The 15,816-nt window shown below is 48.7% G+C and overlaps 1 pseudogene; it reads right to left on the bottom strand.

Moving 5' to 3' along the window:
• Nucleotides 1-15,816, bottom strand: part of LOC137571036 (zona pellucida-like domain-containing protein 1) — a 128,194-nt pseudogene that overhangs the window by 27,451 nt on the left and 84,927 nt on the right.

The following is a 15,816-nucleotide window of genomic DNA, read 5'->3' as shown; positions in this document are numbered from 1 at the left end:
CTTCTTCTTCTATATCTTCTTCTTCTTCTTCTTCTTCTTCTTCATCTTCTTCATCTTCTTCATCATCATCTTCTTCTTCTTCATCTTCTTTTTCTTCATCTTCTTCATCTTCTTCTTCTTCATCTTCTTCTTCTTCATCTTCTTCTTCATCTTCATCTTCTTCATCTTCTTCTTCACCTTCTTCATCTTCTTCATCTTCTTCATCTTCTTCATCTTCTTCTTCTTCATCTTCTTCTTCTTCATCTTCTTCATCTTCTTCTTCATCTTCATCTTCTTCATCTTCTTCTTCATCTTCTTCATCTTCTTCATCTTCTTCATCTTCTTCTTCTTCATCTTCTTCTTCTTCTCCTTCTTCATCTTCTCCTTCTTCATCTTCTTCTTCTTCATCTTCTTCTTCTTCATCTTCTTCATCTTCTTCTTCATCTTCTTCATCTTCTTCTTCATCTTCTTCATCTTCTTCATCTTCTTCTTCATCTTCTTCATCTTCTTCATCTTCTTCTTCTTCATCTTCATCTTCTTCTTCTTCTCCTTCTTCTTCTTCTCCTTCTTCTTCTTCTCCTTCTTCTTCTTCTTCTTCATCATCTTCTTCTTCTTCATCTTCTTCATCTTCTTCTATATCGTCTTCTTCTTCACTTATTTCTCTTTTCAATTTTTTTTTTAAGAAATGCAGCTATTTTTGAGCGTAACAAATAGCTGGTGGCGCACGCATGTTGGAAGCACCATTGTATGTGCTCCCTGGCAGTGGAAACACACAGACAGCAGGAGGTAAATTCAGCAGCAGGAGGAGGAGGATGAGTGTGTGGCAGCAGGCAGTCAATGAGGCAGGCAGCGTGACATAATAGCCCTGGTACCTAGCGGTGATACCAGGGCTGTAAATAAACACAGCAGGCAGGAGGTCCCAGACAGCGGTCATGCAGCCCACATTGTGTCCAATACACAACTGGGACAACACAGTTTTCAACCCGGGCACATCAGAAAAATTAAACCTTTTTTTTGTAATGGTTTTGTAGTTTTGGTTTTACAACCAATTACACAGATATAGCTATTTTTTGACGTAATAGCTGGTGGCAGAGTGGCAGCAGAAGGTAAATCTGTGTACCCTGGCGTTGGGAAACACAGACAGACAGCAGCAGCAGGAGGAATGGAGGAGTAATTATGTGAGCAGCTATCGTTTGACGTAATAGCTGGTGGCAGAGTGGCAGCAGAAGCTAATTCTGTGTACCCTGGCAGTGGGAAACACAGACAGACAGCAGCATCAGCAGGAGGAATGGAGGAGTAGTGTGAGTGTGGCAGCAGGTAGGCAGCGTGACATAATAGCCCTGGTACCTAGCGGTGATACCAGGGCTGTAAATAAACACAGCAGGCAGGAGGTCCCAGACAGCGGTCGTGCAGCCCACATTGTGTCCAATACACAACTCGGACAACGCAGTTTTCAACCCGGGCACCTCAGAAAAATTAAACCTTTTTTTTTGTAATGGTTTTGTAGTTTTGGTTTTACAACCAATTACACAGATATAGCTATTTTTTGACGTAATAGCTGGTGGCAGAGTGGCAGCAGAAGGTAAATCTGTGTACCCTGGCGTTGGGAAACACAGACCGACAGCAGCAGCAGCAGGAGGAATGGAGGAGTAATTATGTGTGCAGCTATTGTTTGACGTAATAGCTGGTGGCAGACTGGCAGCAGAAGGTAATTCTGTGTACCCTGGCAGTGGGAAACACAGACAGACAGCAGCAGCAGGAGGAATGGAGGAGTAGTGTGAGTGTGGCAGCAGGCAGGCAGCGTGACATAATAGCTCTGGTACCTAGCGGTGATACCAGGCCGTAAATGAACACAACAGGAGGTCCCAGACAGCGGTCGTGCAGCCCACATCGTGTCCAATACACAACTGGGACAACACAGTTTTCAACCCGGGCACCTCAGAAAAATTAAACCTTTTTTTTTTTTAATGGTTTTTTGGTTTTGTTTGTAAAACAAATTACACAGATATATAGCTATTGTTTGACGTAATAGCTGGTGGCAGAGTGGCAGCAGAAGGTAAATCTGTGTACCCTGGCAGTGGGAAACACAGACAGACAGCAGAAGGGCAGTACACAGCAGCCCACTGTAGGTGTAAAATGTGTGGCTGCAGGCGACGTAATAGTCAAAGTGAACCAGGCTGGCTTAGTGAGCAGGAGCCAGGAGGTGGTAAAGGGTGGTAAGGCACATTAACGATGGTTCTTAGCCAGTTCATGTCCCCCTCTCGCCGACAACAGGGGCCAGGAACTCGCCTTCCACCCACGCCTGGTTCATCTTGAGAAACGTCAGTCTGTCCACAGACTTGTGAGACAGACGTGAGCGTTTCTCGGTGACCACACCACCAGCTGCACTGAAGCAGCGCTCGGACAGCACGCTGGAAGGGGGGCAGGACAGCACTTCCAGGGCGTACTGCGCCAGCTCGCTCCAGATCTCCAGGCGCTTGACCCAATACTCCATGGGATCAACAGGGGCATCGCTGTCAAGCCCGCTGTAGGACCCCATGTAGTCAGCCACCATGCGGGTCAGGCGCTGGCTGTGACCGGTGGAGGATGCTGCTGCATGCACCTCCTCTCTAGTCACTGCTGCCGGAGCCTCTACAGTCCTGTAGAGCTCGTGGCTGAGAGACAGCAGGTCTGTGGGGCGCTTGCTGCTGGATGCAGGCACCTGCTGCTGCCTCTGTGCTGGCTGCTGGACAGTGGGGGTGGAAGGCTGGGGGAAGGCTTCCTCCAAGCGCTCAACAAGGGCCTGCTGCAAGCTCCTTATTTGTTGCGCTGGGTCTCCTCCTGCAGGCGGCAGGAACTGGCTCAACTTCCCCTTGAGGCGTGGGTCCAACATCATGCTGATCCAGATGTCCTCCCTCTGCTTCATCTGGATCACCCTGGGGTCCCTGCGCAGGCACGTCAGCATGTGCGCTGCCATTGGGAAGAGGCGGGCCACGTCTGCTGGCACATCGACGGCAGTGCTGCTGTCCTCATCCTCCTCCTCTGCCTCGTCAGCCTCATCCTCTCTCCACCCCCGCACCAACTCAGCTGCACTGTGCTGCTCCCCCTCATCAGCAGCAAGGTCAGGGACCTCCACCAAGTCCTCCTCCTCCTCCCCCTCAGAGGTGGACTGTGCAGCTGCTTGCCGCTCCTGCTGGTCCAAGGCTGCCGCTCCCTGTTCCAGCAAAGCATCGAGGGCCCTGTTCAGCAGACAAACCAGGGGCACCCACTCGCAGACCATAGCATGGTCCCTGCTCACCATGTTAGTGGCCTGCAGAAAGGGAGCCAGCACTAAGCACACCTGCTGCATGTGCCTCCAGTCATCATCGGGGACGATGGACGGGATGTTGCTGGTCTTGTCCCTTCTCTGAGCGGCGGAAACAGTGGCCAGGGCAAGGTACTGTTTGACAGCGCGCTTCTGTTCAACCAGACGCTCCAACATCGCCAGGGTGGTGTTCCAGCGAGTCGGAACGTCAGGGATCAGCCGATGGCGTGGCAGATCCAGCTCCTTTTGCACGTCTTCCAGGCTCGCACAGGCTGCAGCCGAGCGCCGGAAGTGACGCACAACGTTCCTTGCCGTTTCCAGCAGTTCGCCCATCCCCTGGTAGGTGCGCAAGAACTTCTGCACCACCAGGTTCAGCACGTGGGCAAGACAGGGGATGTGGGTCAGGTTTCCCCTGTCTATTGCGGCAACCAGATTGGCCCCATTGTCGGCCACCACCTCTCCGACTCTGAGGCCTCTGGGGGTCAGCCAAATCCTCTCCTGCTCCTGGAGTTTGGCCAACACATGGGTTGCCGTCAGCTTGGTCTTCCCAAGGCTGACCAAGTGCAGCAGCGCTTGGCAGTGGCGGGCCTTCACGCTGCTGCTGAGGCGGGGGGTTTGGCCAGGTGTGCCGGAGGATGGCAGAGGATCGGAGGAACCTGCTGCAGTTCCCCTGACCCTGCGGGGTGGCACCACCCACTGTGTTGCTGCTGCTGCTGTGCCCGCTGCTGCTCTCCCATCCTCACCCCCTTCCACCAAGCTGACCCAGTGGACAGTGAAGGACAGGTAGCGGCCTGTCCCGAAGCGGCTGCTCCAGGAGTCCATGGTGACGTGGACCCTTTCACCAACCGCGTGCTCCAGCCCTCGCTCCACATTGGCCATCACAAAGCGGTGCAGTGCAGGAATGGCCTTGTGGGCAAAGAAGTGTCTGCTGGGGAGCTGCCAGTCTGGGGCTGCGCAAGCAAGCAGCGCACGAATGTCGCTCCCCTCCTGCACGAGCGTGTACAGCAGGAGTTGGGAGCACATGGCCCGTGCCAGCAAGCCGTTCAGCTGCCGCACGCGACGGCTGCTGGGAGGCAGAGCCCTAACCACCCCCTGGAAGGACTCGCTCAAAAGGCTCTGGCGTGGCCTTTTGCTGGCACGGGAATCAGCAGACACAGCGGAGGAGGCCACTGAGGACTGGCTGCCAGAACAGGCCTCAGTGTCGGCGGCAGGAGTTGCAGAGGGGGGAGGAGCAGTGCGTTTCCGCACTCCTGCTGGTGCTGCTGGAGGAGCAGGAGGGCGAGTGGCTGCTGTTGCTGCTGCTGCTGCAGCTGAAGGCTGTGCAGTGATGGGTGTGGTGCCACTGCCAGCACCAGATGCCTTCAGCCTCTGGAACTCCTCATGCTGGTGGAAATGTTTCGCAGCAAGGTGGTTGATGAGCGAGCTGGTGCTGAACTTTAAGGGGTCTGCACCTCTGCTCAACTTCCGCTGACAGTGGTTGCAAGTGGCGTACTTGCTGTACACAGTGGGCATGGTGAAAAATCGCCAGATTGGTGACAGAAACATCCCCCTACGGCATGGAAGCGCTGCTGCCGCCTGTCTCCCTGTGGTGGTTGGGGGGGGGCTTGGGTGCGGCTGGTGGTGGTACTGGCAGATGCTGCTGCTGCTGCTGCTGAGCCTGAGACACCAGCAGGCTGTGGGACCTGCCTACTGCTGCCAATGCTTGCAATGATGCGCCTCCTTGCAAGGCCCACAAGCGCATCCTCCTCCTCCTCCTCAGAGCTGCTGAGGACGACATCCCCTGGAGGTGGTGGCACCCAGTCTCTGTCTGTCACCGGGTCATCATCATCCTCCCCCTCCTGAAACATGTCCTGCTGGGATGATGACCCCCCAAACTCCTCTCCTGATGCATGGATGGGCTGCTTGACTGTCGCCACAGTCTTGCTGTCCAATCCCTCATCCCCCAAAGTGCCCATCAGCATCTCCTCCTCCAAATCGCCAACAACAGCAGACAATACCCTGATGGTGCCTGGGGTAAAAATACTGCTGAGTGACAGGTCGCCAACTTGTGACGGTGAACTGGCCTCCTCCCCAGACCCTGCTGGGCGGCTGCTGCGAACAGGGGTGGTGGTGGTGGTGGTGAGGGTGGAGGCCTCGGATGCAGAGCTGATGGCGGGCTGCTCATCCTCCGTCATGAGTTGCACCACAGTGTCTGCATGCTTTTCCTCAATGGGACGTTTCCGACCCGGCTGGAGGAAAATCGGAGCAGGTGCTACACGCTGCTGCTGCTGTGTCTCTGCAGCGTGAGTTGCAGATGCTCCTGCTGGGCGGCGCCCAAGGCGTCCACGGCCAGTGGCTATGGGAGGAATGTTAGCCACTGACGCTGCTGCTGCTGCGGAACTGTGCATGGTGGCGCGGCCGCGGCCTGCCACAATGCTGCTCCCTCTCCTCCTGATTCCCTTGCTGCCCTTCCCCTTGCCCAAACCGCGCTGGCTGCCACTTCCAGACATCTTCGATGTTTTGGGCGTAAAGACAAAAGTTTTTTTAAAAGGGTGGGTTAAAAGTGGGGTACTTTAATGGAGTGGGTTGGTGGGTGAGGTGACTGAGTGAGTGTCCCTAGTACAGTAAGTAAGTAGTAACAGTCAGGAAGTACAACTAGAAGTTACAATAATCAGTAGTAATCACAAGTAAATTTAGTGTGTGTACACTACAGACAGTGAGTGCACGCACGCGCAAACACGCGCAGGAGCTAGCCTTTGAACAGTGACTGAGTGAGTGTCCCTACTACAGTAAGTAAGTAGTAAGAGTCAGGAAGTACAACTAGAAATTACAATAATCAATCAGTAATCAGAAGGAAATAGAGTGTGTGTAGTGTGTACACACTACACAGACAGTGAGTGCACACACACACGCAGGAGCTAGCCTATGAACAGTGACTGAGTGTCCTAGACTCCTATAGTACAGTAAGAGTAAGTAGTAACAGTAAGTACAACTAATTACAATAATCAATCAGTAATCAGAAGGAAATAGAGTGTGTGTGTACAGTACACAGACAGTGAGTGAGTGCACACACGCAGGAGCTAGTAGCCTATGAACAGTGACTGAGTGTCCTAGACTCCTATAGTACAGTAAGAGTAAGTAGTAACAGTAAGTACAACTAATTACAATAATCAATCAGTAATCAGAAGGAAATAGAGTGTGTGTGTACACTACAGTACACAGACAGTGAGTGAGTGCACACACGCAGGAGCTAGTAGCCTATGAACAGTGACTGAGTGTCCTAGACTCCTATAGTACAGTAAGAGTAAGTAGTAACAGTAAGTACAACTAATTACAATAATCAATCAGTAATCAGAAGGAAATAGAGTGTGTGTGTACACTACAGTACACAGACAGTGAGTGAGTGCAAACACGCAGGAGCTAGTAGCCTATGAACAGTGACTGAGTGTCCTAGACTCCTAGTACAGTAAGAGTAAGTAGTAACAGTAAGTACAACTAATTACAATAATCAATCAGTAATCAGAAGGAAATAGAGTGTGTGTGTACAAGACAGTGAGTGCACACACGCAGGAGCTAGTAGCCTTAGCCTTAGCCTATGAACAGTGACAGTGAGTGTCCTAGTACAGTATAACTACAATACTAAATACAGAATCAATCAGTAGTAAAGGACAGCAGAAATACAGGTATCAGTGTTGCTTGCGAATTTTCGCCAAAGCCATTTTCGCATCGAAAATCCTATTTTCGATTTCGCCGAATTTTCGCGAAAATAAATACTATTTTCGCTTCAAAAGGCGAAATTTCGCCATGATATTTTCGCATTAATTTTCGCCTAAAGTCCATTTTTCGCGTTTAATATCTAAGCCCCCTTAAAAGCTAAAATCACCAAATTTGCAGGGTATATTAAAGAGATATGTGGGTACAAGAGGAAAAAGAAATTTTTCAAAAAGACCTTATAGTTTTTGAGAAAATCGATTTTAAATTTTCAAAGGAAAAAAGTACAAATTTAAATGCAGTAAATGACAGTTACTTAAGCAAACCTAGAGGTAGTGTAAATGTACTAATAGCAAAACAAAGGGCCAACTGCCAAGTGCAAACTGCCAAGTGCAAAGGGCCAAGTGCAAGGGCAAAGGGCCAAGTGCAAGGGCAAAGGGCCAAGGGCAAAGGGCCAAGTGCAAAGGGCCAATTGCAAGTGCAAAGGGCCAAGTGCAAGTGCAAAGGGCCAAGTGCAAAGGACCTAGTGCAAAGGCAAAGTGCAAAGGCAAAGGGCCAAGTGCAGGTTCAAAGGGCCAAGTGCAAAGGGCCAAGTGCAAAGGGCCAAGTGCAAAGGCAAAGGACCAATTGCAAGTGCAAAGGGCCAAGTGCAAAGGCAAAGGGCCAAGTGCAAGTGCAATGGGCCAAGTGCAAACGGCCAAGTGCAAGGGCCAAGTGCAAGGGCAAAGTGCAAAGGCAAAGGGCCAAGTGCAAGTGCAAAGGGCCAAGTGTCAAATGAAAAGGACCAAGTGCAAAGGCAAAGGGCCAAGAGCCAAGGGCCCTTTGCACTTGGCCCTTTGCACTTGGCCCTATTCATTTGACCCTTGGCCCTTTGCACTTGGCCCTTTGCACTTGGCCCTTTGCACTTGGAACTTGGCCCTTTGCACTTTTGATATTAGTAAATTTACACTACTGCTAGGTTTGCTACAGTAACTGTCATTTACTGCATTTAAATGTATACTTTTTTCCTTTGACACTTTAAAATCGATTTTCTCAAAAACTATAAGGTCTTTTTGAAAATTTTCTTTTTCCTCTTGTACCCACATATCTCCTTAATATACCCTGCAAATTTGGTGATTCTAGCTTGTAAGGGGGCTTAGATATTTAACGCGAAAAACGGACTTTAGGCGAAAATTAATGCGAAAATATTCGTCGAATTTTCGCCTTTCGAAACGAAAATAGTATTTATTTTCGCGAAAATTCGGCGAAAAGAATATTTGCATTTTTGCTCATCACTGACTGGTATAGATGAGAGAAATATACTAACAGAGGACAGGAGAGAACAGCTGCCCACACAGGCAGGCCCTGAGGCCTAAAGCTGTAAGCTTGCCTGCAGCAGCTGTCTCTGTCTATGTAACACAAAAGCTACTAACTAAAATACAATGTCTATCTAACTAACAACAATATAGGTGTGTATAGGAGGTGTATGTGAGCAAAAACGCTAGGTAAATGACCACAATAGAGCTCTTGCTAAGCCAAAGCACAAAGGAGCAACTCTCTCTCTATGCAAGTCTCAGGCAAGGACGGAGAAACCTAACATGGCGGCCGCTATTTATAGGGTAGGGGCTGGCCAGGGTCCCCCTCTGTGATTGGCTGCCGTCAGAGGGCCTGGGAGCCCTCTGATTGGCTCTAAGGACATCAATCTGGGCTATGACGCTATTCGAGCTCGGTACCCGAGCTCGAATAGCGCCGTTTGCTCGAATAGCTCGAATAGTGAATGGGCTATTCGCGTTTACTCGAATAGCCCATTCGAATAGCTGCAGCTATTCGGAGCTCGAATACCGAGCTCGAATAGCTGAAAAAGAGCTCGAATATTCAAGCTACTCGAATATTCGAGCTCTGCTGAGCACCACTGCTCACCAGCACACCACCAGCCACGCAGGGTCCTCCATTATCAAGGTATGTGGTTACCATAACCATAACCACATGCCTTGATAAAGGGGGACCCTGCTTGGCCCCGAAACAATTGTTGGAATATTGTGGATATTGGCACAATAAAAGGTGTGCTTTAACTGGCGGTGTGCTGGTGAGATTGTGTGGTTCTACATGATTGTGGTGTAAAACTGGCCCTGATAGTAAATATAGATATATGATGTTAAGAAGTAGTTTATCTGCAGGAATCACACTATTATAAACAGGCTTTACTTAAAGCGGGATTGTCACGTATTAAGTGATGAAGATGCTAATCCTGCATTCAAAACTTTCAAAACTTTTTTTCTGCTGTTATGGTTTGGAGTTATCACATACCTTGGGAGCACTGGCCCTTTAATTGCCATTGCCATTGGCCTGGCAAAACAGTTGCATGCTGGGAGATCTTTTTATCTATAATAAATTCCTCCTAGTATAGACCTCAGTGGGAGTGTCTGAAGACTCTGGGAGAAGGGCGGGTAACCAATACACAATTCGCAAGAGGAGAAAAAAGAGTGAGGGAGGAAATGTCAGCATTAACTTCATTTAAAGGTAACCAAGATGAAAACTGTCTAGAACAGGATTCTCTGCTTTTCCTTTATAATATTCACAGGAATCATGACGTGGATAGCACAATACATCTGTTATGTAAGTAGAAGTAGTATTTATCTACTTATATATGTGTTTTTTATTTATTTATTTATTTATCTAGGTTAGCATGGGTGTCACTTGTTCTTTAAAGGGGAACTGAAGAGAGAGGTATATGGAGGCTGTCATGTTTATTTCCTTTTAATCAATACCAGTTGCCTGGCAGCCCTGCTGGTCTATTTCTCTGCAGTAGTATCTGATTAAAACCAGAAACAAGCATGCAGCTAGTCTTGTCAGATCAGACTTATAAGTCTGAACCACTGAAACACCTGATCTGCTGCATGCTTGTTCAGGGGCTATGGCTAATAGTATTAGAGGCAGAGGATCAGCAGGGCTGCCAGGCAACTGGTGTTGTCTAAAAGGAAATAAACATGACAGCCTCCATATACCTCTCGCTTCAGTTCCCCTTTAAAGAAGTGTGATTATGACACAGCGCTGCTGACTTACCCAACAAACAGGTCATAGTAGGTTGAATTAGTTGGGTATGGGTAAGTTGAAGCATAGCAGCGATCCAGCATCACGTTGAATCTGTGTAAAAAAAGGCAATTTATTGAAACACTTCATGCATTTGTCTAGTGTGCATCTTTCAGTCTGAACAGGGAGCGCTCATTTCCCCACAGTGTTTGTTAGTTTGTTACATGCTTTCAGCTAATAACCAAGGCTGGGTTCACAGTGGTCAGTTGCACAATGTGTTATAATGCGTGCGTGAAAAAAGGGCGCCGTGAAAAAAGGGCCCGGCTTATAAACGAATTTGGTGCCAGGTATTAACGAAATTTGCTAACGAGAATCATCGTTGTCAAGCTTTATTAACTATAATTACTGTTGCAAAAACCTAAACGAGAAATCATAATGAATAAATAAAAACACAATGACGAGCAAAGTATTTTAATATTCTTAATTAACCAGAAAATCTTACCTGTACCTTTAAAAAAAAATGTTCCCAATATCCTCGGTAAATGATCCAACGAATACAGTATCCTCTTATCTTGCGATCTTCAATTAAGTTGATTGAAGATCTACTACACCCCCCACATAGCAGAGAATGCGTCCTGTGAGACGCATAGCTGCCAGCTCCCGCTGTCCTCCCCGCCTCCTCACCCGTCACCCTCATCTAGGCAGGCACCCGGTGCACCCATGGGTGCCAGCCTAGGTGAGGGGTGACAGGTGAAGTCAGGTGGGGAGAGATAGCTATACGTCCTCCCAGGGCACATTCTAAGCCTATACTAACCGGCTCATAAATGAGACGGTTCTTTTTGTATTAAATCGTATGAATCTGTTCAGAGCCGATTCATTCGATTCAATACCAAAAGAACCGTCTCATTCATGAGCTGGTTAGTATAGGCTTAGAATGCGTCCTGTGCGGATGTATCATGCTGGCTCCCGCTGTCTCTCCCCACCTAGCAGAACCTGTCACCCTCACCTAGGCTGGCACCCGGTGCAGGAGAGGAGGCAGGGAGGACAGCGGGAGCTGGCAGCTATGCGTCCCACGGGACGCATTCTCTGCTATGTGGGGGGTGGCGGAGATCTTCAATCAACTTAATTGAAGATCGCAAGATAAGAGGATACTGTATTCGTTGGATCATTTACCGAGGATATTGGTGTGGGAACATTTTTTTAAAGGTACAGGTAAGTATTTCTGGTTGATTAAGAATATTAAAATACTTTGCTCGTCGTTGTGTTTTTATTTCATTTAACCCTTTGTGGAAATGGGTAAGTGGTACTTTGTACCCCTACATTAATTTCTCCTGGTAGGGGGTAGGCATCTGGGGTCCCCTTCTAAAAGGGGACTCCCAGATGCCACCATGAACCCCCTCCAGGGAGTCGTCACCCCACCTCCTCCTGGGGCACAGGAGGTGGGGAAGAGCCCCTTGTCCATGGATTGGACAAGGGCTCCGGGGGGAGGGGAAGGCTTGGCCTAATACCATGGACCATGCGGGTTGGTATAGCTCAAGGTGCGAAGCCCCAGGGCTCCGCATTCTGGCTATCCCAGCCTGCATGGGGGACAAGGGGTTACAGAGGCTCGGGAAGGGGGACCCCACACCATTTTTTTTTTCAGATTTCCCACACTCAGAACATTCCTTAAAAATATTGTATTTTTATTTTTTATTTTTTTTTTTATATTGTTTCCCACTATCTTTTTAGCATATCCTGCAAATTTGGTGTTGCTAGGATGTAAGGGGCCTTTGCTTTTAACTGCTGGGAAATAGTTCACATGATCTGTCATTGACCGGCATTTAAATGTATTGTTTTTTTCTGTGAACTTTTAAAATCGATTTTCTCAAAAAGTATAAGGTCTTTTTGAATTTTTTCCCCCTTGCTCCTACTTTTCTTCTTAACATAACCTGCAAATTTGGTGATTCTGGCATTTAAGGGGGCTTTGCAATTAACCCTTAAAGTCGGCGGGTTTTGAATCACAAATTCGTGACCACGACCAAATTTTCCCCTAACCCGGATTCAAATCCACCCGAATCGAATTCGAGTCCATTCGAACCGGCCGAATCTGAATTTGACCCAGACCCAAATTTGAATGTACTCCAATCGAATTTGAGTACATTCGAGCGTCACTGGTAAGAAGGATTTTTGGACCATTGTAGCCCTTTACACACTCCTAGGAGTTCTGGGTCACCATGAGCTGGCTGGATAGTCTGAAGCTCTGTATGCACAGACTGATCTCTTTTGATGCTGATCGGAGACATCGTTTACTTTGCAGGCCTGCTAGGGTGACTCAGAGGGGTTGTTACATAATTTGCTCTCTGGGAGGTGCCCTCAGCTTGGCTCAGAGAATCACATTGTGTATTCCCATTGGATGCAGCATTACAGAGACTGTCCACTTGTAGCGCCTTTACCTTGAGGTCAGGTTGGTCGCTCTCACTTCCACATACACCGTGCTGTTCAGTGAAATTCCAGTTGGTGGGATCACGAGAGGTCTCCCGTATGAGGAATCCTGCAGTGGAAAGAAGATGTTACTGTAAGGCTTGGTGGTGTATTCTCCACAGTCAGCATGCAACGCATGAGCTGGCGTGGAGGAGGTACACACACTAGCACCAGGAAACAGGCTATCCCTAGTATAGTGGAGGGGAGGACTGACTCCAATAGGAGATTGTGGCGCACAGAGCCGGTGCAGATCTGACAGCCACAAACAATGCTTTCGTTATAACGTCTCAGCGCAAAGTAGCGCTGAGCGCATAAACCAGAACTGAGGAGATCAGGACAGGTAGACAGAATGAACGCTTGCTAGCTAGCGGCTACTTAGCGTCAGCAAGCGTCCAAAACCAGACAGACTGGAATGAGGCAGCCAATGCGATGCGGCGATGGCGTGCCTCACAAAGACAGGACAGGATAGTCAGAAAATAGCAGGATTAAGATAGATGAACGTAACACAGATAAATATACAATAAGTATGTTTTCCTAGCGTATTACAATTACAGCTATCAATGAAACTATTTGTAACGTCTGACTAACATATGTATATATCGGCAATGAACCGATATGACATAAGCAGGAACGCTGACTAGGAATGGAGTAACACAGGGAACAGGACTCAGAAGGATTCGCTATCTCTTCGCAGAGATGAACGCAATCCACAAACGGTAACAGAACAGGATTCAGAAGGATTCGTTATCTCTTCGCAGAGATGAACGCAATCCACAAACAGTAACAGAACAGGATTCAGAAGGATTCGTTATCTCTTCGCAGAGATGAACGCAATCCACAAACAGTAACAGAACAGGATTCAGAAGGATTCGTTATCTCTTCGCAGAGATGAACGCAATCCACAAACAGAACCAGGAGCAGGGTAACTACCTCAGCACGGGTGGTCACGGTACGCGCAACCTACCAAAACGTGCTGGAAAGCTGACTAACTGCACACAGGATATAAACAGTTCGTGTACGTATACATCAGCGACACTGATGTATCAACGTAACACAAATACAAGGAAAATAATAAACGTGCTGGTATGCATATATATTGGCAATGAACCAATATATGATGCAAAGACCAGCAAAGTATCTTTATAACAAGAAACACGATCGGGGGCTGAAGCGACAGCAAGGCAGGCTTAAGCTGAAGCTATGAAAACCCAAGGAAACCCTGCAGGAAGCAGATCTTTATACTGAGGTCATCCAATGGGAGCAGACATGCAGATTCCCACACAGGTGAATGATAATCAGTCACAAGCTGACAGCAGGGAAAGACAGACAAAGCTATGCAGCTTGCATGGAAATAGATCAGAACTGCCTGAGCTGCAGCACTACTACTTCCAGCAATAGCTGCTGCAGCAGCGATCATTACAGTTACTATGGTCAGATATACAGGGGAAGAAAACCAGTTTTATGGCTTGGTTTCACACTCTGCAGCCTATTGCCAGGAATGGGACAAACAGGAGACTGGTTAGCAGGGGCGTAGCTAGAAATCGCCCCCTGCAAAAATATGGATTCCCCTTCCCCCGGAGGGGTCACAGCATGGGTGGAGAGCATTGGCCTCCCCCCCCCTCATCTCGGGCTCTCTCCTCAGTGCCCCCCTCCTGCAATTAAAGTGAATGTTTACCCCTTATAAAAATCAAAAAGTCAGATACTCACCTAAGGAGAGGGAAGGCTCGGTCCTAATGAGCCTTCCCTCTCATCTCCTAGTGCCCGGTCCCGCGCAGGACCCCCCGTAGCAGTATTCGACCAGTTTGGTCAAATACTGCCACTTCTGCAGCCGAAGGGAGCTTTCGGAAGCCTTCGGGAGCACTCGGGCTCCCGAAGACGGGACGCTCCATACTACGCATGCGCGAGCGCCCTCTATGACGCACCCGCGCATGCGTAGTATGGAGCGGCCCGTCTTCGGAAGCCCGAGTGCTCCCGAAGACCTCCGAAGTCCCTGCGGTGGCGGACGCGAACGGGGGAGCCAGCGCAGCACCGAGGGCACCGGGAGAGGAGAGGGAAGGCTCATTAGGACCGAGCCTTCCCTCTCCTTAGGTGAGTATCTGACGTTTTTATTTTTAAATTGGTAACCATTGTCTTTAATAGGTGGCAGCAGTGGCGGACAGGAACACAGGCATACCTCTGCGTTCCACCGCTGAAGTCCCCTTCTCTATGCCTCTGACACTACTTCCTGTTTAAACAGGAAGTAGCATGTGGCACTTAGAGATCTGACCTCAGCGGTAACACAGCCTGTGTTCCTTCCCGCTGCTGCTGCCACCTATTAATGCTGGAGGGAGAGCCGAGGTGAGGGGGGAGTGCCCCCCCCCCCCGATGTTGCCGATGTTGGTGCCAATGCTCTCCCCTCATGCTGCGACCCCTCCTGCCCCCCAAAATGGTGCTGAGCGGGCCCTGCCCCCCCACAGCTGAATGACTTGCAGCCTCTATTGTTACGCCCTTGCCAAAGGAAATTCACACTATAATTTCTATAAAGTGAAAGCCTGCATCACACCGGATAGGCGCTCAGAGATACTGGATGATCCTCACTAATGTAACAGCCCCCCCCCCCACCCGGGGGATACTTATCTTGGGAGGGGGAAGCCTGGAAGCCCCGATCGCTGTCAATGTAAATATTTACCTACTGCTATCCTGCGCAGGCGCAGTAGCAACTTTACGATTGGGCTCAGGCAGAAATAGCCAAACCTGATTGCACTACTGCACAGGCAACTCGAGGAAGTGGCTTTAAAGAGACTCTGTAACAAATTTTTCAGCCTTAGTTCTTCTATCCTATAAGTTCCTATACCTGTTCTAATGTGCTCTGGCTTACTGCAGTCTTTCCTAATTGCACTGTCTCTGTAATAAATCAATGTATCTTTCCTCTGTCCTGTTTGTCGGGCTAAGGATTGATTGTGTGGAATGTGCAGGGCTGCTTGTGATTGGTAGAAGCGATACACACCCTCTGCAGGCCCCCTGCACACTCTGAATGACTCACACACTATGCTTAGCTGAGCCTATTAGAAGCTGGTTAGTTTGTTTGTAAACACTGCCTAAAACTGTTAATTACAAGCCAGGATTGCAGCAGAGAGTGGCAGAAACAGCACAGAGGGGCCCAGGAGAAAATAAGGAATAGAATGGTATGCTTTTTATTGTAAGAATATTAGAGTACAGATTCTCTTTAAGCCATGAAACGTGTTGTCTTACATGTGCAATATTTTAAGTAAAAATTGTGAAAATGGCTGTCAGTGAATCATTGGGAACTTTAGGGCTCTTTCCCACTAAGACGTTGCGTTAGATGCGGCGTTAAGGTCGCATAACAAGCCCCTAACGCAACGCATGTGAGCTTTGAAGTTGGACGTTATATAGAG

This window comes from Hyperolius riggenbachi, chromosome 4 (assembly GCF_040937935.1).
Source record: "Hyperolius riggenbachi isolate aHypRig1 chromosome 4, aHypRig1.pri, whole genome shotgun sequence".
NCBI lineage: Eukaryota > Metazoa > Chordata > Amphibia > Anura > Hyperoliidae > Hyperolius > Hyperolius riggenbachi.
Note: the sequence above shows the minus strand (reverse complement) of the source record. Positions and strands in the feature narration are given on the sequence as shown.